The 27,611-nt window shown below is 43.1% G+C and overlaps 1 protein-coding gene across 4 annotated transcripts in view; it reads left to right on the forward strand.

Annotated features, from left to right (window-relative positions):
* The window catches only part of GALNT1 (polypeptide N-acetylgalactosaminyltransferase 1), a 138,090-nt gene that overhangs the window by 24,312 nt on the left and 86,167 nt on the right, over positions 1 to 27,611 (forward strand). For 2 of the 4 annotated variants that reach the window (XM_054164059.1, XM_054164061.1), the window contains exon 1: positions 1,303 to 1,737. The exons of the other annotated variants lie outside the window; for them this stretch is intronic. The gene's annotated coding sequence lies outside the window, so the exon portion shown is untranslated. Of the gene's footprint in view, positions 1 to 1,302; positions 1,738 to 27,611 lie in introns of those variants that run through there. 4 annotated transcript variants of the gene reach the window in all.

The following is a 27,611-nucleotide window of genomic DNA, read 5'->3' on the forward strand; positions in this document are numbered from 1 at the left end:
GTCAAGGTATCTCAGTGTTTTTTCAACTGAAACTGTGCTAGTTACATTTTAAAGAGTGTGTATAAACTGCGGTCTATAAACTTTTAAAAGATTAATTTAAGAGTAGGGAAAGATAAAAACCCTTCTCAGAATTCAAGTGTCAAAATATAGCTGGGAAGGAAGGGGAGAGTGAAGTAATTTTCTAGCTGTATTAAATCTCAGTAAACAAACACTGTTACAGGCATGTGTCTAGCATTTTGATGCTGCAGTGGACCCCACAAACGCTGCTGCCTTGCTCGGTGGGCACTGCTAGGAGGAGGCTTGTGTCAGCTCCCATGGCACTCAGGGGCAAAAGGGATGAGCAGCAATAAACACAAAATAATTGCAACTGCTAAGAGGGGGCAGGTGTCAGGCTCCATATACGGTCATGCAAGACTTGCACCAGGGAGGTTTTTTTGAATCTTGTTACAGCCCAGACCTGGCACAGTACTGAGGTGGGCCTGAAAAATGATCAGAGGACTGACCCAGTGCAACATTTCTTCCAGCCATGGGCCCTAAACTCACTGCTGGTGCACACTTGTGGCCTTAGGAGTCGGGAAGCACTGTTGCCGGTGGCCCCCATCAGAAGGTGCTAGGAGGGACTACAGTTCATGAACTCACACAGTTCCTGCTCCTGGTCTTCATAGACCAGCCCCACTTTTAAGGCATCCCTAACTGGGCGTTGCAGGTGGTGGCGCAGCAGGGATGACGCACGACAGCACCACACCTGCTCGTTTGTTGCGGACTCATAAAACACACAGGGCCCCAATCGCTACTTGCCGCCGGATACACACCCCGGGGGCCCACAGGGCGGAAGAGAAGCGTCGCACGCTCCGCCCCTCCCGCGGAGGGTAGGCTGGAGGGCTCCTTTGACTAGAACCGACTAAACCGAAAAGCCACCCCTTCCCCGGCGCGGGGGCAGGCAGCAGCCGAGGCCACTGGCGCCCGCCAGCTTTGCTCTACCGGGGCGGGCAGCGGAAGGCACACGCAAGCACACATTCCTCGCTGTAGGACACCCGTACCCCGCGCTTAGCTCCCCGGCCGCCCCCGCCCCCATATCCGGGTTAGCGCGGGGTGGAGCACCCGAGCCCCGCCCACGGGGCGCGAGAGCGCGGAGAACGTGTCCGTGCGCCAGAGAGGTCACCGCCCTCTCCCTTGCTCTCGCCTCCCGCCCCCGCGCCAATGATGGGGCCGGGACACTAAGGAGTGGCTGGGGGCGCCGCCGGCAGCAGTGCCGGCTGTGGTGTGGGGCGGACGGGGCACGCGGAGTGGGCTGCGCGGGGTTGTAGCTACGGGCTCCGGGAAGCTAAGGAAGGCGGCGGCGGCTCCTTCGTGGGGCTCTGAGTGGGCTCCCGGTAACTGCAGGAAAAGGTGGGCCGAGGCGGCGGTGGCGGCGACGCAGCAGTCCTTCCCTGGCAGCGGAGTGAGGCGGCGAGCAGAGGCGCCGGTTCCCTTCGATTGTAGCGGCAGCGGCCGCCGGCGGCAGCTCAGCTACGTAACGGCAACGGCGGCCGCGCCTCAACTCGGTGTGAGGCAGCGGCCGCCGCGACAGGCGCGACGTCCACGTCCCCGCCCGAAGGATTTACCCTACGGGACTCTCCTTCCCGGGCGCCTGGTGACAGACGCAGCAGCGGTGGGGCCGGTGGCTCCCGCTGTCTGGTCGGAACGGCCGGACGCCCTCCATCCGCCGGACGCCCCTCAGGAGCATAGAAAGCCGAGGTGAGTGTGGGCTCCGGGCGCCTCGGGTTCCGCTTCCCGCCCCCCTCCCGGCCGCTCTGGGGCTCGGGGAAAGGGAAGCGCTGAGTTCAGCCAGCGCCGGGCTTCTCCACTTTCTGGCCACCGGCGCGGAAGCCGCTGACTCGGGCGATCTCTGCTTCCTCTCCACCGGGCTAGCGGAGGAACAGAGCGGCCTCGCCGCCGTGCTTGCTCGCGAGGCGGGCACACACGGCCTGCGTGCTGCCTTCCTGCCACTGCCTAAATTGCTCCTTGCGGGAAAAGGGGCGGGAAAGCGCCGGGGGCCTGGGGATATCCTTTGCAGCTTCCAGGGGTCGGGGAGCAGCACTGTGTCGGCATCCTCCGGGAGCGTGTGTGTGCGCGCGGCGGGGGGAGTACGGGGGCAGCATCCCCAGCTCTACCTGTGTACGTCTGTCATATCAATTTTGATCAGTTAATATTTGTTACGTAATTAATATTTTAGACTTACCTGTTGGAGTCTGAATCACCTTTATTTTGATTCGTAAAGCTGAAGAGCGTCGGGGAAACTGAGGCTCTTACTGCCTAAAACAACTTAGTTTTCATGTGACTTTACCCGTGTTAACAGAGGGTTACTGCCTCCTTCCATTTCAAGAAAGCAGAGGCGTGTGTCATGTGTCGTCGCACCCCCCACCCCCTGCTCTGTTATTAGTACAGCCAAGTTTCTTTGGGCCCTACTTGTTTTCAGCAATCTCTTGATCTCGCCACTTCATAAACTTACATGGCAAGATGTTGAAATAGAAACTGATTTTTTTTGTGCAGCAGCAGCTGCTGAGAGAAGTAACTTTTATGGCAAACAACAGGAGTGAAATGGCCTCCTCTGTTTTTATAATTTATGTCAACACTATGTGAACTGTAAATTAGCATAGCCAACAGCTGTAGAAACCAACATTATGCAACTAACCACGTACTTTTATGCACTGCTACTCTCAACTTTGCTCCTTTGCAAAGGCAGTGAAGATCATACTACTCTGGACACTCGGAACACCACATAAACCATTTTTCTTGTAAATACAAAGGATTGCTTATACTGGAGAAAGCATTTTGCTTTCCAGTGCCAGCTTCATAATTTTTCATGGCATATTGACTGTGGCCCTCGGTGATGTTGGCCTTTTTTAAGTGGTACTGCTAGCATCCTGAATTTGGATTTGCTGCATTTTGTCAGATTTGCCTTATCTATAAACCAGAGATGACTAATCATCAAATGTTTATTGATAGGGAGGTTGTGGCAGTGTAGTCATCTTCAGAGAAGTGATACATCACAGAGAAGTGCGGCCAAGGGCCGCACATACAAGGCACCCTTGAAACCAAGGAGGCAATGATGGCACCTGGAATCTTGTTGGATGTCCCCTAACTTTTTAGAATTTGTGAGTGAGGATGCCTTATTCCTCATGTACCCTGTTCCTGTAGCAATAAGTCAGTTCGAAGACACTAGTCAGTGTTGTCATGAAGTATTACAAAAACCCCAACAACAAACAACACATGGAAGTATTAAACCCCCCCCATGCTGCATAGCCTAGCGGTGAGGTGTTACCATTTCACTTTTTATAGAGGTGTGTTCCTTCCTTCCCTCTCCAGCCATGATCTCAAACTTGATTTGTTTGAATGAACTCAGGAATAAGATATGTAGAGAAAAAACGGTAATGTGGAGTACGTTACAATGCCAAGCTGCTGCTTTAGCAAAACAGTGCCCTACTATCCGTTGTTGAGTATGTATTGATGAACTGCATTAGCAGTACACTTGTTAAATACTTTTCTTCTATCACCAAAAGAGTGATAGAAGAGTGGGATGAGAACAAAAATTATCTCCAGAGATATTAATCTAAAAATAGAGTGCTTCCAAATACTTAAATAATTTTAATGCAGTTCACATTATGTTTAGTTCAAGATAAAAGATATTCTTGACAGATTTTACATCTTATATTTTCAGTGGGGGTTTTTGTGTACATGATATGTTGCAGACTTTCCACTGGGCACAAAAGTCTGATTCACAGGACCGAAATGATACGATCTGTGGCTCTGCAGTCCTTGCCAGTCAGTTCTTTAGGTGTCTTCTACATGAAGTGCAGGAGCCATCACTAGATGCAGGTTGGCCTGTATTGGGAGCCTCCCTTCCTGCTTGCAAGGAAAAGGACTGGCCTACAAATGGAGACAGAACTTTTTTTATAAGATGCATTCAAAATACCTTTTAGTACTTGGAGTGGTGGTGAAGAATGATGGTGTTTCATATTTATAAAGCCTCTACTTTATCAAGAATTTTGTAGTTCTTTCCTTTGTCTTAGATTATTAACCAAAATCTGTAAGTCTGTCCTTTAGGCCAAGTTTAAGTGCATGTTTTGCATTCTGGTATTGCTCTTCAGGATGCCTATTTGAAACTTGTTCGGAAGGTGGTGGTTTTGGTGCCTTCCCCCTCCCTCCCACCACAAATGTGATGATTTCAGTATTGAAATTGTGGTAATGGGGTTTATTCAGAGTTCATCTGGATAAATAGCCTGTGACAGACACAAGAATAGTTACAGGAGGCAAATGTTGAATACTTCTTTTAGGGTATGTGTCTTAGTTCAATACTTAATAATAAACATGTATCCTTATATGTGATGTTCCTCATCGCAGTCCTGTTTTCAGTCCTCATTTGACTATTAGCAGATTCTTTATTATAAAAGAGACACTAGAAATTACTTTAGATATTTAATTATGTATTGTATCAAAAAAGTGTGCCTTGAACCACATACTTTGCACTTCCACTGAGCAGCATCTTAATTTTGGAAGTGGAAATTATATCCCTTCTGTTAACATTGTTTGATCTACTTATAACAAAGCATTTTTTTGTGTCTTGCTGTATGATTCTTTGTATTACCTGTATTCATTTATAGTTCTTAACATTACTTAATACTGCAGCAGCCCTTTTGAAATGATTGAGAATGAAGCACTAGTTTTATATGAAGATATTATAGTTTTGCTAGTGCTTGCCAATACTGCTTTTGAATCCTGATTCTATTAATTTTCAACAGCTGTGTTCTCCTATTGAACAGAGATCTTCCTTGATTTCCACAGGCATGCTTGTAATCCTCTTGTTTATAGTAGGTCTACTTAATTTAGAAGGTTGCTGACCACACTGGTAGTTCTGTCTTTAACTTTCAGTGATGATTGTTCTGCATTTATTAACATGGAATACATCAAATTTATCTGCTACTATGTTACCTGTATGTCATGGTTGATTAGCTCCTGGTTGATTACATTTTTGGTGTTCCTTACTTGACAAACCTGTGCAACTTTTCTGCTTTCTTTTCCAGATCATCAATTAGTGTCTTTAAATGTTTTTTGTGTTACGGATCTTCAAAGTAGCCTGCCATTAACCTTTTGGCACGCTGAGGTTTGACTGCCTGTTCACAGTCCAAGTTTCTCTTTTCTTAGGAATAAAGCAAAATATTTAAAGCAAAATGTAACCAAAATCTGTAAAATATATGTGAGTGTTCTAGTAATGGCTTTTATTCAACTTCTAGCACTAAATCTATTCTTGGCAGTAGTATTCTAAATTGAATATCCCCAAATAAAATGTTTTAATTGTATGCTTGTTACAAAACTATTTTGACATCATGTTCTACTAGTTCTGGCAAACCAATTTTCCTTTTACAGTCTTTATAGTGAGCTTAAATCCATTATGTGAAATCAGCCCACCATAAAAAAATCAATGGAATTGATATACTTCTAGCTAATCTATTAAAAGAGCTGCATAACTGCTGTTACTCACTTTTTGATTACTTACAGTTTCACAGTATGAAATACGAAGAATGTTAAAGGACATTTACTTTTGGTTAAATTATAACCTTGTGACTTTGAGCACTGCATAAATACCTTGCATGTATACTGTCGTAGTAACTCCCAATTCATTGTGGCAGTTTTACCATCAGGTTCACATAAAGGTCTAGTTATAATCCACTAAAGAGAATTGGCTTGAATTCTAAAGCCCTGGACTATGCCGGTTATAGACCAATGGTTTCTAGTTTCTGTAGGAAGTCGAACTTTGATTCGTTGTGTCTTTGAAGGGCCAACCGAACTGAGCAGTCAGCATAAAGGTGTGTTTAGCTGATAACCCCAGCTGTCAATGAAAGCAAGTGTCCTTGGGGACCTAGTCAGTTGAGAAAGGTACCCTTGGTAAGGTGATATACCTACATTGTGCCTTGATATCACTTACCACCCTTGGTTCTGTGATCCAGGGTTTTATTTTCAATAATTTTAAAACAAAACAAACAAAAACCCCCAAACCAACAAAAAAAAAATTAATAACCCCACTTCTTTTGTTGTTGGTGGTTTTTTTCGTCCTTTAAGTGGTAGGTAACTATGGTAGGGAACTTGACTGAGAAGTGATGCCAAAATGTGTTGAGATTTTTTTGTTTGGTTGGTTGTTTTTTTCCTCAGGGTATATGGTTTTGGTCAGCTTCATTTCTGTGGAATTACTCAGAGGTTTGTAATGGTGCCTTTTGACTGGGATGAGTTTGTGATGACCGCTGCAACTGTTACTTATTGTTTCGGCTTTGTATTTTCCTTTTCTATTAGATCTTTCCAGTATTTTACAGAGATATACAGGTAGGGATATTGAGCACCGTTTTTATTGTAGACTGCTATTCTGCATACTGTGATGGTCTTTAAGACATTTCTGTGTGTTCTGTAAGAAGTTACTGGTAATGAGGAACAGTATAAAGCAGCAGCAGTTTGCTGTGGGACCAGCTGCTGTGAAATTCATTCTTCATCTTAAGGAGGGAAGTGGTTTTGCCCTTTTTCTTTTCTTGTGCCATGCTGCTATCAACTTTCAGAGGGTTTACTCTTGTTAGAAAACTTATCCAAAAGATAAGCCAGTTCAGTGTTATGTCTAGTTGAAAGAGCATCAGTATCCTTTGTGGCAGAACACGTGAACTGCTCTTTTGTTCCATCTTGCTTTTAAGAACTTTGTCCTGTAAATTGGAAGCCTCTGCATCATTGTAAATGTCTTAGGCTACTTTCTCCCCCCCATCCCCCCCTCAAACTAGTGTTAATGTTGGTTGAATTGGTGCAAGTGGTAAAATCTCTAGGTTCTAGGTTTTTTTTGGGGGTGGGATTTCTTACTGTAGACAAATTCTTAGCATCTTTTGGTACAAATAGTATTTCTTTTAAATGAGGTGCAGTACTGTTTTCAACTTGATTTCCAGTATTTCTTCATGTGAGATAATTCCTGGTGTGTAAGTTAAGTCATATGACAAAGTTTGTCATCCCAGTTATAGGGAACAATTGAATCAGCATGATACTTAACATCCAAGCTGCCAGCAAAAACTTCTTGCAGGCAAGTGGGAGGGTATGTTGTGTTCTTTGGTAGTTTTTGTTTTCTGTTTTACAATGACTCAGAATAGACTCTGAGCATCAGTTGGTGCTTCCTGTTAGCCACAGGAATTATAATATCATGGTGCATAAATATCTCACATTAAGGAGGTCTACAGGAGACAGGAATTCTAGCCTCATTTTAGAGGCATAACATGGTGAAGGCCAGCAGAGGCTGATGAACTTGAATCTTAATCTGTTTATCTTTCTGTAGCCTGCATCATAGTTATCTTTTTTCCATGCCATTTAAGCCTGCACTCAAAATGCTATCAATACTTTAGTGCAAATTGTGAATTTGCCAGGATTACACTGAAAATGAAAAGGGAAGTAATAATGGTAGGATTCTTACAGGCAAGTAGAAACACTTTTTTTGTTGGTGTTGTGGGGGTTTTTTGTGGTTTTTTTTCTTTTGTTTGTTTTGTTTTGGATTCTGTGAGGAACACACCTGCAGATGGGAATATTGATAATGGGTTGAAATCAATTGTCAGTGTGTAGAGAGACATTCGGAGGCACTAATTACGTATTTGAATGAGGAAGCTGACTGAAAAACAGAATAAAAAATGGATTGAATACCTCTCTATGAAAAGTAAGAAGTATCTAGTACTAGTCTTAATCAGATGTCTCCACAGGAGTGTTGTAAAAAGTCACAGGAGTGACCAGGATTAGCAAGGACTAAGACCAAGCATAACATTGTCTCTTATCCCAGCCAGAAGCAGGTGATGTGCGGATTTAATGCCATGTGGTCAGTACTTAACTTTGCTAGGTGATGGTGTGTTTGGTTTGGTTTAATTTGTTGTTGTTTTTTTTTTTTTTCTTTTAAACCCAAACGATAAAAGAAACAAAACACACACACACACCCCCCCCAAAAAAAAAACCCCACCCACCTACAGGTGCAGTAGGCTTCTGAATCTTCAAATGTTGCACGTGCAAAATGTAGGTGAAAAAAGTTGTGCATTCAGTCTGTGACATTCACCAGTTTTGAATCACCATTATGAACAATTTAGCAGTAAGAGCACCATCAGTTGAACTTCAGCTGAACTCTGTGCAGCTGAAGCAGTCCTTAAGAAGTAAATGGCTGCTAATCTAGCCTTCAAAGTAACTCTAATGTGCTGAGAGCTTAAAAAGTAATGCTGGTACAGCTTCAGAAAAAATAGCGTTCGTTATATATTTTACATGCTCTAAAATTTGTATTTGATGCTCATCTGTGATAGATTCATTGAATTTCTGGGAGCTGCATTCATGTTTTATGAAGTCTGAAATAATTTATATGTTTATAGTTGAAGTGCTACTTTGTTGTACAAAACGTACTGAATGTGGTACAGCAGAATCAGAGTTACTCTGACAAAAGTGTCTGAAAAATCTTAATTTATATATTCAAAAGGTGATGGTACAGTTGTTAAGACTCTCTCACTCTTTCTATATATAGAACAAATTCAAGTACCACTTCATATTATTCCCATTATTCTGTTATGGTGAAATCTCACTGAACAAAAAAGGGTCTTTAAAACACATGAACAATTCTGCAAGGCTAGTGAGTAACCAGAACGGGTTTAAACACTTCAAAAAAAATGTATGCAAGCCCACAAAATACTTTTTATATCAAAATATGCCTGTCAGGTTATATGTCATAATTTTGCAGTATGGTTCTAAATCATAAAAGCTGTATCTGCAGAATCACAGAATCAGTCAGGTTGGAAGAGACCTCCAAGATCATCAAGCCCAACCAATCACTTAACCCTACCTAATCAACTAGACCAGGTGCCACAGCCAGGCTTTTCTTAAACACCTCCAGAGTCGTTGAACTGACCACCTCCCTGGACAGCCCATTCCAATGGGCAATTACTCTTTCTGTGAAAAACTTCGAAGATCAAGCCTAAACTTCCCCCTGCACATCTTGACACTGTGTAGTCTTGTTCTGTTGCTGGTTGTCTGGGAGAAGAGACCAACCCCCACCTGGCTACAACCACCCTTCAGGGAGTTGCAGGGAGCAAGAAGGTCTCCCCTGAGCCCCAGCTCCCTCAGCTTCTCCTCACCGGGCTGTGCCCTCACAAGCCTTGTTGCCCTTCTCTGGTCATGTTTGAGCAACTCAACATCTTTCTTGAATTGAGAACTGGACACAGGACTCAAGGTGTGGCCTAACCAGTGCTGAGTACAGGGCAGAAGGGCTTCCCTGCTCCTGCTGGCCGCACTATTCCTGATACAGGCCAGGATGCCATTGGGCACACTGCTGGCTCATGTTCAGCCTACTCTCAACCAGTATCCCAGTACCAGTGGCCAAAGGAAACAAAGCAATCTTGTTAAATTGTTAAAAAAGAAACCCAGAAAACCAAGTCCCTTATTTCTGAAAGTTAATTATTTTCCTTTCAAAAGAAAATAAAGTTTCTTTCAGATTTTGGAGTTGTCAAATCATGTCTTTTTTGTTTTTCCATGTCCAGGAAGACTAATCGCTCTTCTGCAACCAGTTAATGCCTGAAATCTGCTGTGTGCAGGAAACCAATTGTTCCAATCTCAGCTGTGATCTGATTCACAGAACACAATAGTACAAAATTTTCTTGCTTTGGAGTGTTTCAGAGCTTTCTTATCTAGTTTTAGACTATTGTGACTATCATTTTTCCCCTGAAATTGTTCTTTCCCAAACACAGAACTTCTTAGAGCAGAAACAATGGTTTCTCTATATTTCATGAGTGTTGTGTGTATTTGAAAGACATCTAAGGACTCTCTTTAACTGTGTTTTCTATTCTGTTGGAAGCTTCATAAAACATCTCAGCTTCTTCCAGGAAAACAATGTGTTTCAGTTTTGTAGCACATGTCATCTTATTTGCAGTAGGGTTGAATAGCACTGAGTTGTGGTCACTGGTTTGCACTAATCTCCTAGCTTAGATCACAAGCACTACAAAACAATCCACAATGGGATGCTTTTTTAAAAGATCAGGCTTTTTTTTTTTTTAAATTGATTATTCTATGCAGAAGTGCCTAGAGTTAAACAGCATGCCAATCAGGCTCTGATTTCCAAATCGAATGTCTGACCGTGGGATCCTTATAGCTAAATTTTCAATTCTGAGGCTGTAAAAATATTTTATACCAACTTCTTGTAATAAAACTATCTATGATTCACTGCTGCTTCTATCTGCAAGGATGAGCTGTGCAGTCTATGTCTATGGATCTGCAACAGAACAGTTTCTTGTTACTCTAAGAGATTGTGTTTGCTTCTGTATCTGCCACTTATAAAATGCTGGCTAATTGTTAGTTTTAAGCAACTCTTATCAGTTCCTGTTGTGGCATATCATCTTAACAGTTATCCATAATTTGTGATTTCTTCCATGTGGTTGGGTGTGCAACTAATTGTATTCAAAAGGATATGGTAATGATTTAAGAATGGAGAAATTTATCAGAAGTAAAAATAATGGAAATTGTTAGTAATTTGTAGTTTTGGATATCTAGTTAGACATATAAGCTAGACATATAAGCTGCCTGAAAGTGAAGCTTAACCTCAGAAATTCAAAGTTAGCTTACTGAGAATTTTCATTTTACTTCACTCACATGTGGAAAGTATTCAGAAAAGGTATGAGGTCTTGTATTTTCCTGTGTATGCAAGTTCCTGACATAATTAATCGGAGATATTTCAATCTATTTTGAATAACTGTAATGGATTGAATTGAACCTGCTGCTATTCTTCATACCATGCTGCAGTCATGCCAGCTTCTAAAATGAAAGTGCTCACTGGAGCAAGGTATTGTGGGGCTTGAAGTTCAGATTGCGACATGGGAGTGTTCCTGTTCCAGCTGCTACTTCTGGGTTCTTTGGGTTGGCAGCAGGACAAGGAGGGATGGGGGAGTAGTTTCCTGGCTTGGGCCTTTGGCTAGCTTGCTACTGCCGGTTGCTGCTTTGTGCCGTGCTTTTTCTGCAAACAGGCCGGGGCATTTTGTACCATGATTTTTTGATCAGTAAACTCTATTCTTCTCTCACTTTTTTTTTTTTTTGGGTCTCAATCCCAAGTTTTTGTGTGTTACATTTCTCTCACTTCTGTGTTGGAAAAATAGCCAGGTTAACCCACTGGTTTGGTTTGACCCGTTTTGTTCCGATTCAAGCCATCACAGTAACTTAATGAGTTCCTTTGTGTTTTTACCCTTTTATGTAGCAGTTTAATACATTGTTATCTAGGATATCTCAGGAGAGGAAGACAAGACTTCTTCAAAAGAAAAGTGATGTCTTACCAGTGATGTCTTTGAAATAATTTCAAATCTGTTTATGGGTGGGCATATTGAAGAGGAAATGACCAGTGTGGCCCAAGTGCCAAATGCTATGTTTTAAGGTTTACAAATCTGAGTCTTGTGGTTTGGAGGAATGGAATTAGTTTGGCTCTTTGGTGACTGCTGAAACTGCTACTGCTTTGAAACTTGTCATGGGCCAAGCAGTCACCTTTGGACACAAGAAGGAGAAAGCTTAGCCAGTCTTACAGCAACATTTGCTGAAGAATTATCTTCCTTTTCCTAAAAGGAATTGTTTCAGATGGAGAGAAAAAAATATATTTATAAAATTTTGTATGCTTATGAAAGAACCTTACTGGAAAACCTCCAAGTTTATGAAATCAACTGTATATAGACTAGAGAAGCTTTAAGAGGCTTATCTTAAAACTGTGTGGAGGTCTGAAAGTCTTTATCCACTGTAAAATAAGGTAAATGGAAGAAATACTGTTTTCTGTTCATCTTCATCATTAGTGCTCGAGTTATAAATATTGATCTTTCAGGATAGAGGAAAATTTTCTTTAATACAAAAATAATTTGAAGGACATTTGGAAAAACTTGAAGATGCTCGCTCTGGTGGCATCTCTCTGAATCAGATGTCCAGTCTTCAAGTGATGGGAGGGGCATTTCCCTGGCTGTACTAGTGCTGTCTGGGGATCAGTTCTCTATTGTAGTTTTTTCTCTTCACATGTCAACGTCGCTGCCTTGCTTCTTGGGCTGCAGGAACCACCGGCACTGCAGAAATTGCTGCAAGTGCTGTGAGGCTTGCGGGAATCATCTCTTCACGAGGCTGGGGCTCATGATCCTAGCGTCAGCAGCAGCAGACTTTAAAAGGGTTTGCCGCGGCTGGCGGGGCTCCGTTCGGCGGAGGCCGTATGCTCTGGTGTTCTCTCCTGCTCTCACGCGCCGCCGCACTTTCTCTAATTTTTTTTTTTCTGGTTGTTGTTGTTTTTTGACCAGTGGATGCTGTGACCAGGGACAAGCATGGTTGTAACTCACAGCAGAAACTCCCTAAAAAAATCAGTGTCGACCTAGACTGAGGTAGAACACAAGCAGGTAGCTGTCCAGGTATCTGGCTGTAGAGAGTGCTGGAGCCTGGCTCTTGAGATGCGGGGTAGTGGGGGCAACTCTTGCATAAGGTGTGAGCAGATTGACTATGTGCTTAGTCTGGTGGCCAGACTGAAGGATGAGGTTGCTAGCCTTAGAAATGTAAGGGAATGTAGGAAAGAGATGAACCAGAGGAGGAAAGAGATGAATCAGAGTAAGCAGGCTCTGCAGGCTCCCCCAGCAGAGGCTGGTTATCCAAAAAGCAGAGGTGAATGGACGCAGGTTCCTCTCAAAAGACACAGGGTTAAACCTGCTTGCCTTCCCACACCTTCCCCGCTGCTCTTGAAAAACAGGTATGGGGCACTGGAGATCGAGGGTGAGGTGATCCTGATGCCGGAGGACACACCATCTGGGGTTCTCCCTGAGGCTAAAGAGCCTAAGGTTAAACAGCCTAAGGCAAAGCAGCCTAAGGTTAAACAGCCTTGCCCTGGCATCAGGACCTGCTCCCTCAAAAAAAAGATGAGGGTAATTGTTATTGGTGATTCCCTTCTGAGGGGAATGGAGGGCCCCTTATGTCAGCCAGACCCATCTCATAGGGAACTCTGTTGTCTCCTTGGAGCCCAAGTTAATGGTGTTACCAGAAGGCTACCTAGCCTGGTGCAGCCCTCTGACTACTATCCCATACTAGTTACGCGGTTAGGGAATGATGATATTGTAACCAGAACTCCCAGGGTTATCAAAAATGACTACAGGGCCCTGGGAGATCTGGTTGAGGGGTCAGGTGCTCAAATAATTTTTTCCTCAATACCCTTAGTTGCAGGAGGGAATACCATAAGGAGCAGGTCAGCAGCTATAGTTAACAAGTGGCATAGAGGCTGGTGCAATCAAAAGAATTTTGGTTTTTTTGATCTTGGTAAACTTTCTACTGCACCAGGCCACCTGGCAACAGATGGAGTACATCTGTCCCAGAGAAGGGGAAAGATCACAGTAAATGAGAATGGCCTGTCCCCCAAAGGTAAAAAGATTCTGGGGAGGTAACTGGCAGCTCTCATTGACAGGGCTTTAAACCAGTTTCGAAGGGGGAAGGGGCTGAAACTAGTCCCCTCAGGCAAGAGTCTGGGGGCAGTAAGCTAGGGTCAGAGGCCAAACCAGCAGCCCAGCTGAGGTGCATGTACACTAATGCACGAAGCATGGGAAACAAACAAGAGGAGCTGGAAGCCTTGTTGCAGCAGGAAAGTTATGACGTAGTTGCCATCACAGAGACGTGGTGGGATAGCTCACATGACTGGAGTGCTGCAATTGATGGCTACAGGCTCTTCAGGAGAGACAGGCAAGGAAGAAGGGGTGGCCCTGTACATCAGGGAGGCACTAGATGCCATTGAGCTAGAGATTAGGGACGATCAGGTTGAATGCTTGTGGGCAAGAATTAGAGGGAAGACCGGTAGGGCAGACATCCTGGTTGGAGTATGTTATAGACCACCCAACCAGGAGGATGATGTTGACGAAGCATTCTATAGACAGCTTAAGGCTGTCTCAAGATCTCCTGACCTTGTCCTCATGGGCGACTTCAACCTGCCTGGCATCTGCTGGGATCTCAACACAGCAGAGAGGAGGCAGTCTAGGAGGTTCATAGAGTGCATGGAGGACAGCTTCTTATCCCAGGTGCTGCATGAGCCCACCAGGAGCGAGGCTATGCTTGACCTCCTCTTCACCAACAGGGAAGGGCTGGTGGGTGATGTGGTGATCGGAGGCTGTTTAGGGGCCAACGACCACGAGAGAATTGAATTTTCGGTATTCCGTCAAACTTAAGAGGGGCAGCAAGAAGACCTCCACTCTGGACTTCTGGAGGGCAGACTTCAGGTTGCTCAAGGAACTAATTCAGAGGGTTCCTTGGGAGAAAGCCCTTAAAAACAAAGGGGTCCAGGAGGGCTGGACCTGCTTCAAGAAAGAACTGATGAAGGCGCAGGAGCAGGCTGTGCCAATGTGCTGGAAGAGGAGCCGCCGGGGCAGACAGCCTGGATGGGTGCTGAACTTTTAATAGAACTAAGGGGGAAAAAAGAGAGTGTATCACCTTTGGAAGAAAGGTGAGGCAACTCATGGAATGTTTAAGGATGTTGCTAGGTCTTGTAGGAAGAAAATTAGGGTGGCAAAAGCACATTTGGAACTCAAACTGGCCTCTGCTCTGAAGGACAACAAAAAGTCCTTCTATAAATATGTTAATAGCAAGAGGAAGGGCAAGAACAACCTGCACTCCTTGGTTGACATGGAGGGAAATGTTGTATCAAAGGATGAGGATAAGGCAGAGGTACTTAACACCTTCTTGGCCTCTATTTTTACTAGCGGGACAGAATGTCTTCCAGACAGCTGGCCTGCAGAGCTGGCAGAAGGAGTCAGGGAGCTGCATAGTTTCCCTGTGTTCCATGAGCAGGAGATTGGAGCTCTCCTCAGCCGCTTGGATCCCCACAAGTCCATGGGACCAGACGGGATCCATCCTAGGGTGCTGAGAGAGCTGGCAGATGAGCTGGCCAAGCCACTCTCCATCATTTTTCATCAGTCCTGGCTCACTGGAGACATCGCAGAGGACTGGAAGCTGGCCAACGTGGTACCCATCCACAAGAAGGGGCGGTTGGATGAGCCAAGGAATTACAGGCCTGTCAGCCTGACCTCAGTGCCAGGCAAGATTATGGAACAGGTCATCCTGAGTGCACACAGCACTTACAGGATGGCCAAGGGATCAGGCCCAGCCAACATGGATTTAGGAAGGGCAGGTCCTGCCTGACCAACCTGATCTCCTTCTATGATCAGATGACTGCCTGGTGGATGTGGGGCAGGCTGTGGATGTAGTCTACCTTGACCTCAGCAAGGCCTTTGACACTGTCCCCCACAGCAAACTCCTGGCCAAGCTGTCAGCCCAAGGCTTGGATGGGAACACACTGGTCTGGGTTAGGAACTGGCTGGAGGGCCGAGCCCAGAGAGTGGTGGTGAATGGTGCCACAGCCAGCTGGCGGCCAGTCACCAGTGGTGTGCCCCAGGGATCAGTACTGGGCCCCATGCTCTTAAACATCTTTATTGATGATCTGGACGAGGACATTGAGTCCATCATCAGTAAATTTGCTGACGACACCAAGCTGGGGGCAGGAGTTGATCTGCTGGAGGGTAGAGAGGCTCTGCAGAGGGACCTGCACAGGCTGGACAGATGGGCAGAGTCCAACGGCATGAGATTGAACACATCCAAGTGCCAGGTTCTGCACATTGGCCACAACAACCCCATGCAGAGCTACAGGCTGGGGTCAGAGTGGCTGGAGAGCAGTCAGGCAGAGAGGGAGCTGGGGGTGCTGGTGGATGGTAGGCTGAACATGAGCCTGCAGTGTGCCCAGGCAGCCAAGAGGGCCAATGGCATCCTGGCCTGGATCAGGAACAGTGTGGCCAGCAGGAGCAGGGAGGTCATTCTGCCCCTGTACACTGCACTGGTTAGGCCGCACCTCGAGTCCTGTGTCCAGTTCTGGGCCCCTCAGTTTAGGAAGGAGGTTGACTTGCTGGAAGGAGTCCAGAGAAGGGCAACAAAGTTGGTGAGGGGTTTGGAACACAGCCCTGTGAGAAGAGACTGAGGGAGCTGGAGTTGCTTAGCCTGGAGAGAAGGAAACTCAAGGGTGACCTTATTACTCTCTACAACTACCTGAAGAGAGGTTGTGGATAGTGGAGGTTGCTCTCTTCTCCCAGGCAGCCAGTACCAGGACAAGAGGACACAGTCTCAGGCTGCGCCAGGGGAGGTTTAGGTTGGGTGTGAGGAAGAAGTTCTATACAGAGAGAGTGATTGCACATTGGAATGGGCTGCCTGGGGAGGTGGTGGAGTCGCCATCATTGGAGGTGTTCAGGAGGAGACTTGATGGGGTGCTTGGTGCCATGGGTTAGTTGTTTAGGTGATGTTGGATTGGTTGATGGGTTGGACGCGATGATCTTGAAGGTCTCTTCCAACCTGGTTTATTCTATGTATGTATCATGTCTTGTAGCTGTCAAAAGCTGAAACTGTATTTAGGTGAATGCTTGCCCAAGCTAGGCAAGAAAAATCACTTTGTCAGGAAAGGAGTTGCCTTTTGAGACGGTTTGATCTCCTCTGTTCTCCTTCAGCCCTCCATCATCCTCTGCTTCTCAATATGTAGGCTACTTTTAGTCATACTTGGGCAGAAGTCCCCCAGTTAGTACAAGTTTGGAGAAAAGTAATGCTGAGGAAGAAGAAAGGCAGCTCAACAGTTGCTTATCCTAGCCTGCCAGTTCAGCAGAGCCATGCATTTGACTGAACAGATGGTATGCTTAAACCTTGGAAAAAACCGTAGCGTGTGATACCTCTCACCAGTTTGATAATTAAGAAACCTAGAGAAGAGATAACATTAGCAAGTCAGGAAAGGATGTTTCAGGGATGGAGCAATAAAGGACAGCTAGCTTAGGTTCTTGCTGTTCTCTGAAATCTGTGGTAGATCAGTCCTCAAATCCTGTTTTTCTCAAGGCAGGATAATTTGTTTTAGCAAGGGCTGCTTGCAGATAGACTGTAATTTACCTTTAAACATAGACGTTCCATCAGGTACTTTTCGGTGTGCTAGCTGTTCCTACTGCAGCTGGTCCTTTTAAGTTCTAAAAAAGTAGACAGCTGCTGCTACAGAGTAGTGTTTAGAAGAACATAATTGTAAAAAGTAAACCGCTTGCTTGCAGTAATGAGTAGTTGGGTCATGTTTATTCTCCCTGCCACAAAATTTCCACAGTTTGCTTATGAACTTTTTAATCTGAATTTACTGATTTATTTTTTTTTCCAATGAGAATAGTTTATGAATCCACTTGGAGAAGAGATAATAGCTTGTAAAGTGGCTGTTACAAAAGTATACAATCACTTGTTCTACTCTTGAAAAAACAGGAGAGCAAACTACATCAGTCTATATACTTTACATGTATGAAATTAGGGAGAGTGATATCCTTGTTTGAATCCTTTCAGAATATGATGAGGAAAAGGAATGAAAGAAGCTGAACTTGCTCTTTGTGCTAATATTTTCTACACTAAAACTGTATACCTTACTTCACTGGGAAATTTTAGGCTTCTTTCTTAAATGTGACAGCTACTTGCCCAGAAGGGTGATTTGAGAAAATCAATAAAGCAACTGCTGAGATTTTCTTCAAATTCAGTTGTTGGGTATTTAGTTGTGGCCAAGTTCTTTGGTGCACATGTGTTCTATGTTTTGATGTCACAAACTGTTAGGAAATACTTATTATGCTGAAAATAATAATATAACCATTTATAATAATCTCTCGCTTTGAATGAGTGCGACTAAATGATATAATTTTTAGTACTTGACTGTTACTAAAAAATGCAATGTTTGTGTGGATATGTTTTTTTTTTTAATGTCACCTCTACTTTCACTCCAGTTTTTATATAAATTTCTACATGCAATATATAATGCTATAATTTCTTGACATAAAGATTAATCAAACAAGTTGGTTGCTTCAAGCATTTAAAGAGATAAATCATAAGAAAAAGCGTAGGTTGTATTAAGGTGTATTGTAACTGTTTTTTTGTTTGTTCCTAGTGGTATCTAAATTATATCTTTATGCTAATATACCTAATGAGTATTGTGGGTTTTTTTAACTTGTAGCATATTAACAGAAATTTACAGATTGCAGAGTGTAACAATACATTCTGTCATGTTCAAATGCCCCTCATTCTGGTAATGTTCATGAATCATTGCCATCCTTTTCAAAGCATTGTAAGTACACCACTGGGTCACAATATTGAAATATTGTACTGTTGGCTCCTCAGTGTGTAATTATTTCAGTAGGCATGTAAACTGTAAATGGTTGGTGAAAGCTTTGGTCTAAGGAGGTTTTGGAGAACTGTGGTCTGTGGATTTCTTTGTACCTTACATGCTTGCACCGTAGCCCGTAGTTTTTTGAATTGCACTACCGTTTAAACTTCCAATAATATTCTGTATTTCTATCCAATCCTGTGTGGAGTTTAACTACTTTAAGAGGAGTTAAAGAGCCTGTCTTGCTCCCTATAAACCCAAGACAATCTGATAAGGAGACATAGCTCTGTTGAAGGCTGTCTCAAAAGAAGTAGTTTGCCCCCAAGAGTAAATGTTTGAGACTGCAGAGAGTTGGACTGGATGGCATAAGTGATTTTACTAAGCAGCTTTTAATGATGAAAAAGTGATTGGGTTAAGAATTAGAGGATGCCATAAGGGTTGCAGACTTCGGTAGCGTCAGAAGGCATATAAGAACTCTGATACAAGGTCCTGTTGATGGGATGTCGTGGTTTAGGCTGGGTGCTGGCCCAGATGCCACTGCGCAGGCCACACCTGGGAGGTCCCAAGGGGTGGGCCCAGCCCAGGGGGTGGTCACAGGGACCAGGTATTCCATTCCCATAATGCCCTGCTCCCCTATAAAAAGGCCATGCGGGGTCTTCACTTCCTCTTTCGTCCCCTGCTGCTGCCTGGGTAACATGGCGTGAGCCGCCTCCCTTGGGCCTGCTCAGGCCCAAGGCTGGGTTGGGGGGGGGAAGAAAGAGCCCTGGGGGGGGGTTTGGGTGTACCCCCAGGTGGGGATGGGATGTTCTTGGGTATGTTCTGGGATCTCTCTCTTTGTCATGGTGCTTGTGGGTCTCTGTAAAACTTTCATTGTTGTTTGTTATTGTTTTTCCTATTTAAACTTTCCATCACTTTTTGCAATCCGTTTGTCTGAGTCGTTATTTCTGCCTGTGGTGGGAGGGGACCTGCCCCAACCCATTACATGGGATTAAAGCTGTATTCTCCAAGTTTCCCTGGACACTTGTGCTGAGCAATGTAAAGGAAGAAATGCCATTCTCCTTTTCAACTTTTTAGTTTAGTACAGCTACAAACAGCATTGCGGAGTCTTCTAGTTGTTGTGGTTTAAACCCAGCTGGTAGCCAAACACAATGCAGCCACTCATTCAACCTCCCCTATCCTAGGAGCTGGGGAGAGATGTGGAGAGGCAGAGGTAAGGAGACTCATAGATTGAGATAAAACCAATTTGATAATGAAAGTAAAATTATAAAAAATAACTATAGTAACAGTAATAGTAAAATATACGGACAAGAAATGCGCAGTGCGATTGCTCACCACCTGCTGTGCAGCTGAGTCCTAGCTTGTATCCAGCTAGCCATCACAGAGAAGAAAATACCAAAACAGCAATCCTGGAAGAGGCAGCCAGCTTTCTGGCCAGTTTTCATCTATATACTGAGCGTGGTGATGTGTGATACTGAATACTCCTCTGGCCAATTTGGATTTATTGCTCTTGTGGTGCTCCCTTCCGGCTTCTGGTACACCTGCACCACTATCAAGGCATGGGAAACTAAAAAAAGTCTTTGGTTGCTTAGCAAAAACTAAAGCCATCAGAATACTATCAGTATTCTGCTCATACCAAATCCCATTCTCAGTCCAAAACACAGCACTATTGTACCTACTAAGGGAAAAAAAACCAAAACAACCAAGTCCTACTCTCTCTCAGCCAAAACCAGGATGCTAGTCAGTACTCTGCGTAAAGACATGCACTGGGGGCTCCAAGTATAGGCAAACAGGAGCTAGGCAACAAAAAATAACCTGTAGGAGAGGGGAACAGAAGAGATGGTAAGGGACAATCACGTGTAACTGATGTGCTCGTAGAAAATAGCAAGTATTGAAAAGATTAAATAGTATTTCACTGTTTCTTTTGTCAGATGTGGACAGTTATGGTTCCATAACAAGGTAATTAGTAGAAGGGTTTGCAAATCCAGGGCTATAATAAAAGAATGTAGAACAATGAAGAGAATCTACCTATGGACAGGTGAAAATGTTGACTATCATAATCAGCTTGTCTAGCCAGTTTCAGGTAGGAAGAAGATCAATTTCAACTTCGTGCTCCTCTTGACTCTTAAAATTTACTCTTGACATACGGATTAGTCTCCTTTTCATGACTGCTTCTGCTTTCTGGAAATGGAAACAAAAATAATTTTTAAAAAGGCTTTAAATGCTGAAGACTCTGTAATTCAGGCAAAGGAGAGTAAGCTATGCTTAGCATGAAAATATCAGTGGTATCTTTGCAAGAGATGGGAGGAATTTATATACCAAATAAAATGTAAAATAAGCTGCTTTCACTTAAAGCTTGGGGCACACTTATATCCCTGGGGTGTGCTGGAATAATTGTGAAGATGGTAGACAAGACAGTTGATGTATTTAGATAAGGTGTGATGTTTCCTGAAGAAAAAAATTGCATGGTACTCCAAACCAAGCAGACAAGGTAGTTATATGTTAAATTTACATGCTCTAATAATTATTGTAGTTTTCTTTTACATACATGTGGTGAAAACAGCGCCCAACTTCTAAGTCAGCAATATTCATTCTTGATGAGTAATCAGAATATTGTTATGGTATGAAAAATACACTTGAATTTTCTCTATAAAACTTTCTTGTGAAGATGGATGGTTTATAAGGCTTTTGCTGAAAGGATCATGTTTGTCGTGGACTTATTTAGAGTTTAGAACTTAGTTTCTGCAAGTGTGGGGTGGAACACTTTCTGGTGCAAATCTAAAAGCAATGCTGACAAATCAGTAGTTTGAGCATTCTTGATCTGTAGACCTTGCAAAAGCAAGTAACTGTACTCATCATTTGCTTATTCTTTTGAAGCTGATTAAATGCTTGATCATCTGCTGATAATTTGGTGCTTACTAATTTTATATCAAAGTAATTTGAAGCTAAATATATGTATTTTGAGAAATGGATGGGTTTCAGTTTTGGTGGGAGCCTCACAGGGAGGTAATTGCAAGCCTCAAATTTCAGTTGCAGAGCACATTTTTAGTGCCAGTTGAAAAAAAAACATTTCTGCTTCTTTAGTTACTATCTAGTGAATTTTATTTGAATCTTTAAATAGCACAATACATTTCTTAATATACATATATTTAAAAAAATAAATAAAGTTAGTTGATACTTTCTCCCCTAGTCTGTGTTAAGAGGTGGTTTGCTAAGGCTACAAGTTCGTCAAACAGCTGAGCTGAAAGCTGAATATGTAGGGACATTTTGTTTTGGCCTATCATGAGTTGTGCAAAAGTGTTGAGAGTTTCCTGCTTCCTTTTCTTGATGTCAGGTTAAACATTCTGGGAGAAGTGGCTTCATACAGTGTAGTACTATCAGAGATTTTTTTTTACTGTCTTTCTGGAGGAATTGTGTTGATTGAGCGAAGTCATGTAAAGGACTGAAATACATACATGGCTCAACATCGTTGGGAAAAAGGGAGGTTGGCACTTAGCCCCCTGGGGTCAAGTAAGGGGCTTTGTACTCAGGAGACTCCCTGGTGGGACTTAGGACCCTGGGGACTTCCTGGTAGCGAGGGTTTTGAAGCCCTGGGTACAGGGGCAGGTTTGAAAGCCCTGGAGACGGCTTTAGGCCTGCCTTCTGCTGACCAGTCAGGCCAGGTGGCAACTACTTGGCAGCAAGGTGTGAAAGAGACTGCCTGGGGACTGCTTGAGAGAGTACCTGAGTTTGTCTGGCTGCTGCTTGGAAGACTGCCTGGGGGGCTGCTTAGGGAGCAGCTCGAGAGCTGTCGGCTGGGAGAAGGACCTGCGTGTCTGCCGGTGTCTGCGCTGCCGGCCGCGAAGAGCCGGTGCCTGCTGCACCTGCGCTGCCATCTGCCTGGCCCCGCTCCCTCCCCCGCTGCGTTATCATCGCTCGACCACTCCGGTCTGTCAATAAACCCTTTTAGGCCCTTGACTCTGTTTTGAGTCTTCATTCTGTTCCCGAGAATGTAAGTTAGCCACATGAGAGGTCCAGTTGGGCATCAGTGAGAAGTTAAGCTCAGCCACACCCAGCACCAGCTGGAACGCACAGGGGATTTCACTTCTGCCAAATTACCTATCATTGGACCATGACAAACCAGGTTGTTCATATTTTTATCACTTTGTATTTAACTGTATTCTTAAAAGGTGCCTTCGTTCATTTTGGTGTTTGCTGAAGTGTTCCATAGTATAGCATATCTGCTGTCAAATAATGTTCAGATTTTATTCTTCTGTTAAGACATAGCTCTCTATATCTTGACCATCTTTTCACTGTAGCAAGTACTTAACCTACTTATTACACTGTTTTATGTTTAGTAACTTTCTTTTTAGGGATTAATTATGACTTAAGGAAAAACCCAAAAAGACTTGATTAAGAGTTTATCAAGCAGTTATTCTCTTTATTACAGCATGCTGGATGAGCTTGGATCCCTCCACAAAGTCATTATACCTCTGATGGCAAACCCCTGGTTAATATAGGTGGAACACATACATATGCTTAGGTTTTCTAGGAGAGGGATTGGAATTCCAAGAAATCATTTACCTATGTCCTGCCTTATATGCACATGCCTTGTATTCAGGGGGGCCTTCTGATGAACGTTGTCTTCCTCATAATGAACTCATGGCTTGATGAAGGTTGATTGTCTTCCTCCTACTGAACTCTTGAATTGATGAATGTAATCCCCTCCTTGAATAAATTAACCTGGGTCTTCTGACAGCTTATTAGATTGATGCAAGCGCAGGGACCTCTTGTTCCATTATCTCTCTGACAACATGGAGGAGCTTCCTGTCTATTAGGATGGTTCTGCTCCCTGCCCTCAGAAATGCAACTGAGACATCTGGGCTTATGGGGGGCCCTGTGTTTGTGACAGCATTAGAAATTTAAAGGCATACATTCTTTGAATTTATACTTTTTCACTTCATCAATTTTAAACTTAAACATTAGAATTTTTTCATGTTTCTACCTAGGATTTGATATACCCTAGGATGAGCTGCTGTATGGAAGATCCCTGTTTCGTCTCTGCAGAATATTCAAACAGCAATTATTCCTCAACCCTGAACTAACCAGAGGTTTTAGAGAAGCAAGGGGTTTATACAACTGATTTCTTGGCAGTTACGGAAAATGCTTAATGGTTATATCTGAATAGCTGATGGAGATTACCAGTAGCATTCTGTCAGGTACCACATTAATAATCCTTCCTTTGTGATGGTATGATATTCCTGTTTCACCTGCTAAAGAAGTGTTTAAATTGCTATGGAAAACAGATACAAAATAAATGAAAGCCAAACTATTAGGAAAAAAAAGCTAGTCATAAATGCTACACAACTTCCTGTTGAGATTTAGTGTAACAAGAATAGCAAGTCTCAAAATGTAAGAATTATATTAGCTTCATGTGCATGCCAGTCTGCGACAGCTGATGAAGTAAATAGTCTTTTGCTGACCATTCTGTCACTTCCTTAGGCATGAATTGTGAAATAAATTGCGAAATATTTTGGATTGCACTACCTTTCTGTGCTAAATTGAGGCTAACCTGGACTCAAATGTGATTATTGTCACAAGAGTGTGGAGATAGAAGCAAATATCTAGGGACTAGCAGACACGCATTCTTTGAACTGCAGTGGGTGTTGGGGGGGTGGTGGTGTTTGTATGCGGTAGGTTTTGGGTCTGTGTTTTCTTTTTACTTAATGTATCTGTAAACTGCATGCCTTGCTTCCTGCATACTGAGGTGTTTTCTGGGTTTGTGCTTGTAAAAAGAAAGGCACTGCAAAGAGCTGACTGACTCAGCAATAGGTAAACAAAGTGAAGTGGTCTGTTTTTAGGAGGAAACTATGCCAGATTGTTGCATTGCCAAAAGCTGTATTAAAACAGCAGTGGTGTGTGGTGGTTGTGTTTGGTGGTTTTGGTGGTTTTTTTTTTCAGAAAGGCTCATTTGTTGGTTTAATGTTGCAGTTTCCTCATCTTTGTTTAAAAGTCTTCATAACTCTCAGTATTCTGCTTCAACGATCTGTTACTGATTTTACAGAAAAAGGACAAGAAAGAAGTTAATGTCTGTATTAATTAATAACTGCATCCACTGTTTTGGAAACTTGATAACATAACATTTCCTGTGTTTCTTTGTGGTGAACAAAACCTGAAAATAGGGACTACTGTCTCACCTGAAGCCAGAAAATGCTTGCCTGCTTGTTTCTAATTAGAAGAATGGAAGAAATTTTTTTTTGTTTACAGTGATCTTCCTACTCTTGCAAATGAGAAATGATAGTCATTTGTCAGCTCAGCCACATTTCAGATACTGTTCCAAGCATCAGAGCTATGCCTGAAGGCAGATGAAGATATCTGAAGCTAGAGTTTCTGTGGGTGGATTAGTATTTGTGTGTGAAGACATATGCTCAGTCAAGCAGTTTGATTTAGAGTATGTATTTTCCTGTTGACACTGATAGTCTTACTGAAATGCTTTAAATCTGGCAGAAGGCAGCAAACCGTTCCCTCTTCCATTTATTTCCCTCATCACAGAATTCTTGTTTTAAACAGAGCATTAGTATTTTCAAAGAACTGAGTCCCCATGCCCGACTTTTTCCCTAGGGGAGGTTCTATGTATCACTTCTATGCTCTAAGCTAAGTATTTTCAAAAGGTTTACTTTAATGTGCAGTAAACTTGCTGTTCCCAATTTCCTCCTAATAAGCAGTGGAATACAGCTTTCTCATTTTCCTCTTTGATTAACAGGTGCTAATTATATCTTTCAAGAGAGTACTTCCTGTTTGATTTGTGAGGGGGTTTTATGGTTAAGTTTGGTTCCTAAGTTGTTAAATGCATAAGCAGCCTTTTTTATCTCTGTATACAGCCATAAATTATTTTGTTTAGAGTAAGGACTCTAATATATCTCATTCACAATGAAGGCACAGAGCTTAATAGAGAGCAGACTCTCTTACGCCAGAGTGCCAGAAGAAATTATTTCTCAGTGTCTAAACAGACATAATTAGATGTGTGGAGCAGTGGCTTTACTTTGGGGACTTCGTGCCACTTAACACTTTGGTTATATTAGTATTTTCTCATGACAATAACCACTGTGATCCTTTGTAAATGTTGAGAAGCAACATGTAAATTTAACATTTGCTTTTACAAATATATCAGTTGAATTAAGTACTGACTGTTGTGAATGGCAATTCTTGGAGCAGTGCCTAGATACCTCCTTGTGGTGGTTTGAGCCGTAACTGGGAGTTAAGAGCTCAGATGGGGGCAAGGCTGAGAATCTCTCCCCCACTCCCCCCTCCTCCCTCCCAATGGGGGGGGGAACAACAAACGGAAAGGAGCAAATCCACCAAACAATAATTTGGAGTTGGCTTGGAAGTAGAGTGGTAAAGCGTTTTCTTTAAACAATATATATATAACTATCTATATAATATATATATTATTATATTATTTTTATTTTTTATATATATTGTTTTATATTTATAAAAATAATATATATATATAACAATAACAGGTAAGGTTCGCAAGGGCAAGGAACAAGGATGGATGGAAGGGGGACAAAGAAGAAGAATACAAAACCAGTCTCTCTCTGAAGAGGCACAGAGGAAGCAGGGAGAAGGATCAGGCCTGACCACATGGCAGAGGAGCAGGGAGGCAGCTGCAGTAGCTCTCATCCAGGAGAGGCAGGAGCCAAAAGGAGACCTAATAGCTTCAATTCCCTGCTTTTTATACCCTAGCTGGACAGGGAGGGGGGAGTGGAACAGACTCAGTTTCCCCGGGGGAGGAAGAGGGAGACACAACACCCTGCAGGGAGGGCAAAGCACCCGCAAGCCCTCCACCCTGTTTTGTCTTTGTTTTGAGAATGGGTGGTAACCCACCACACTCCTCCTCCCACTTTCCTCACTTCAAGTATTATGCTGTAGCACACAATATAATACCGTGTGTGATCTCCAGAAAAGAGAAGCCTTTGGTTAAAGAGGAGTACAGAATTGATGTACTTCTGTCTGCATGTGGGATAGTTTTCCACTTGCAAACTGATTTGTCTTCCAAGTATCATTAAAGCAGCATAATTTAATGTCTGTAGTTGCATTAAAAATCATCAGTAGAAATGGAGAAACTAGGTATGACACTAACTCAGACTAGAAAAGGTTAAACAGAAAGCGTAATTGTTCCCAGTTGGAGGAATCCTGTGTTTGTTTTCCAGTGTTAATGTCATGCACACTCTAGCAGAGAACAGCACTCTGAAAGTGTGTGACCATTTGAGGCTGTGCCTTTAAGAAACAGACAGTGCGGGGACACTGGCTGAATGTTTTCGGTACTAGAACAAAAACACTGATATTCTAAATGAATTTCATTGGTGGATGGACAAAACGCAACTTTAAGTTGTAGGGCAGTTGGAATTTTTTCTCAGTTTGGGTTTCAGCCTGTTCTGCCTGCCTGCTTCTCAGCGAACTAGCTGGAGCTGACCTTGAGATAAGCAAAAACTAATCCTGCATGTGCTTTTGAAGCTTAATAACAACTCTTTTCTTTAATAACTTGCCTTTTTCTCTCTCTCTAACCCCTTTTTGGGGAAAAAAAGGGAGGTTGGGGGGGGGAGAGAGGGGGTTACAGGGAGGGAAACCCTCCCTGAGGCGGGAATTTTGTTGTTATTTTTCTTTGCTGTATATTTCTGTATATATATTGTAAATACCTGTATATATTGTGTTATATATAATCTGCTTCCTACATATGCTTGTAAATATAGTCTGCTTTCTCCGACTGAGTTTAGCCATGGTTTCTTACTCTGTGGGGGAGGGAAAGCTAGGCCCTCTCTCAACCTACCATATTATTGGCGCCCAACATGGCGCTCGAACCCAAGACCCTGAGATTAAGAGTCTCATGCTCTACTGACTGAGCTAGTTGAGTTACATTCAGAAAAAATAAAGAAAGAAATCCACTTTGTGTACATGCACACGTGTGTGTGGGCACCTGGGGTCGATATAAGTTGGCATGTTGGTGGAGTTTGATTCTGCCTAGCTGTTGCTGCTGCATGGTTTCAGACTCTTGCGGGACTTGTGTTTTTTTGAGGAGATGATGGCTTGAACTCTTAGAGTAAGCAAACAGGAAATTAGTAATTGATGCTAAATCTTGTTTTCTTGACTTCAGGGTTCTTTCATAGTTGTGATGAATGGAGTGATAATTCATGTCAATTAGATGATTTTGGTTAAAGCAGAAAATCTAAAACAAAAGTATGGATGTCATTGGTGGTTTTCAGGAGGACACTTGATGGGGTGCTTGGTGCCATGGGTTAGTTGTATAGGTGGGTTGGATTGGTTGATGGGTTGGACTCGATGATCTTGAAGGTCTCTTCCAACCTGGTTTGGTCTATTCTATTCTAAAGAATATGGAACTAAAAAGTGAGACAGGGGTGTTTTCTTTTATTAT

The sequence above is a fragment of the Dryobates pubescens genome, chromosome 9, assembly GCF_014839835.1.
Source record: "Dryobates pubescens isolate bDryPub1 chromosome 9, bDryPub1.pri, whole genome shotgun sequence".
In the NCBI taxonomy this organism is placed as follows: domain Eukaryota; kingdom Metazoa; phylum Chordata; class Aves; order Piciformes; family Picidae; genus Dryobates; species Dryobates pubescens.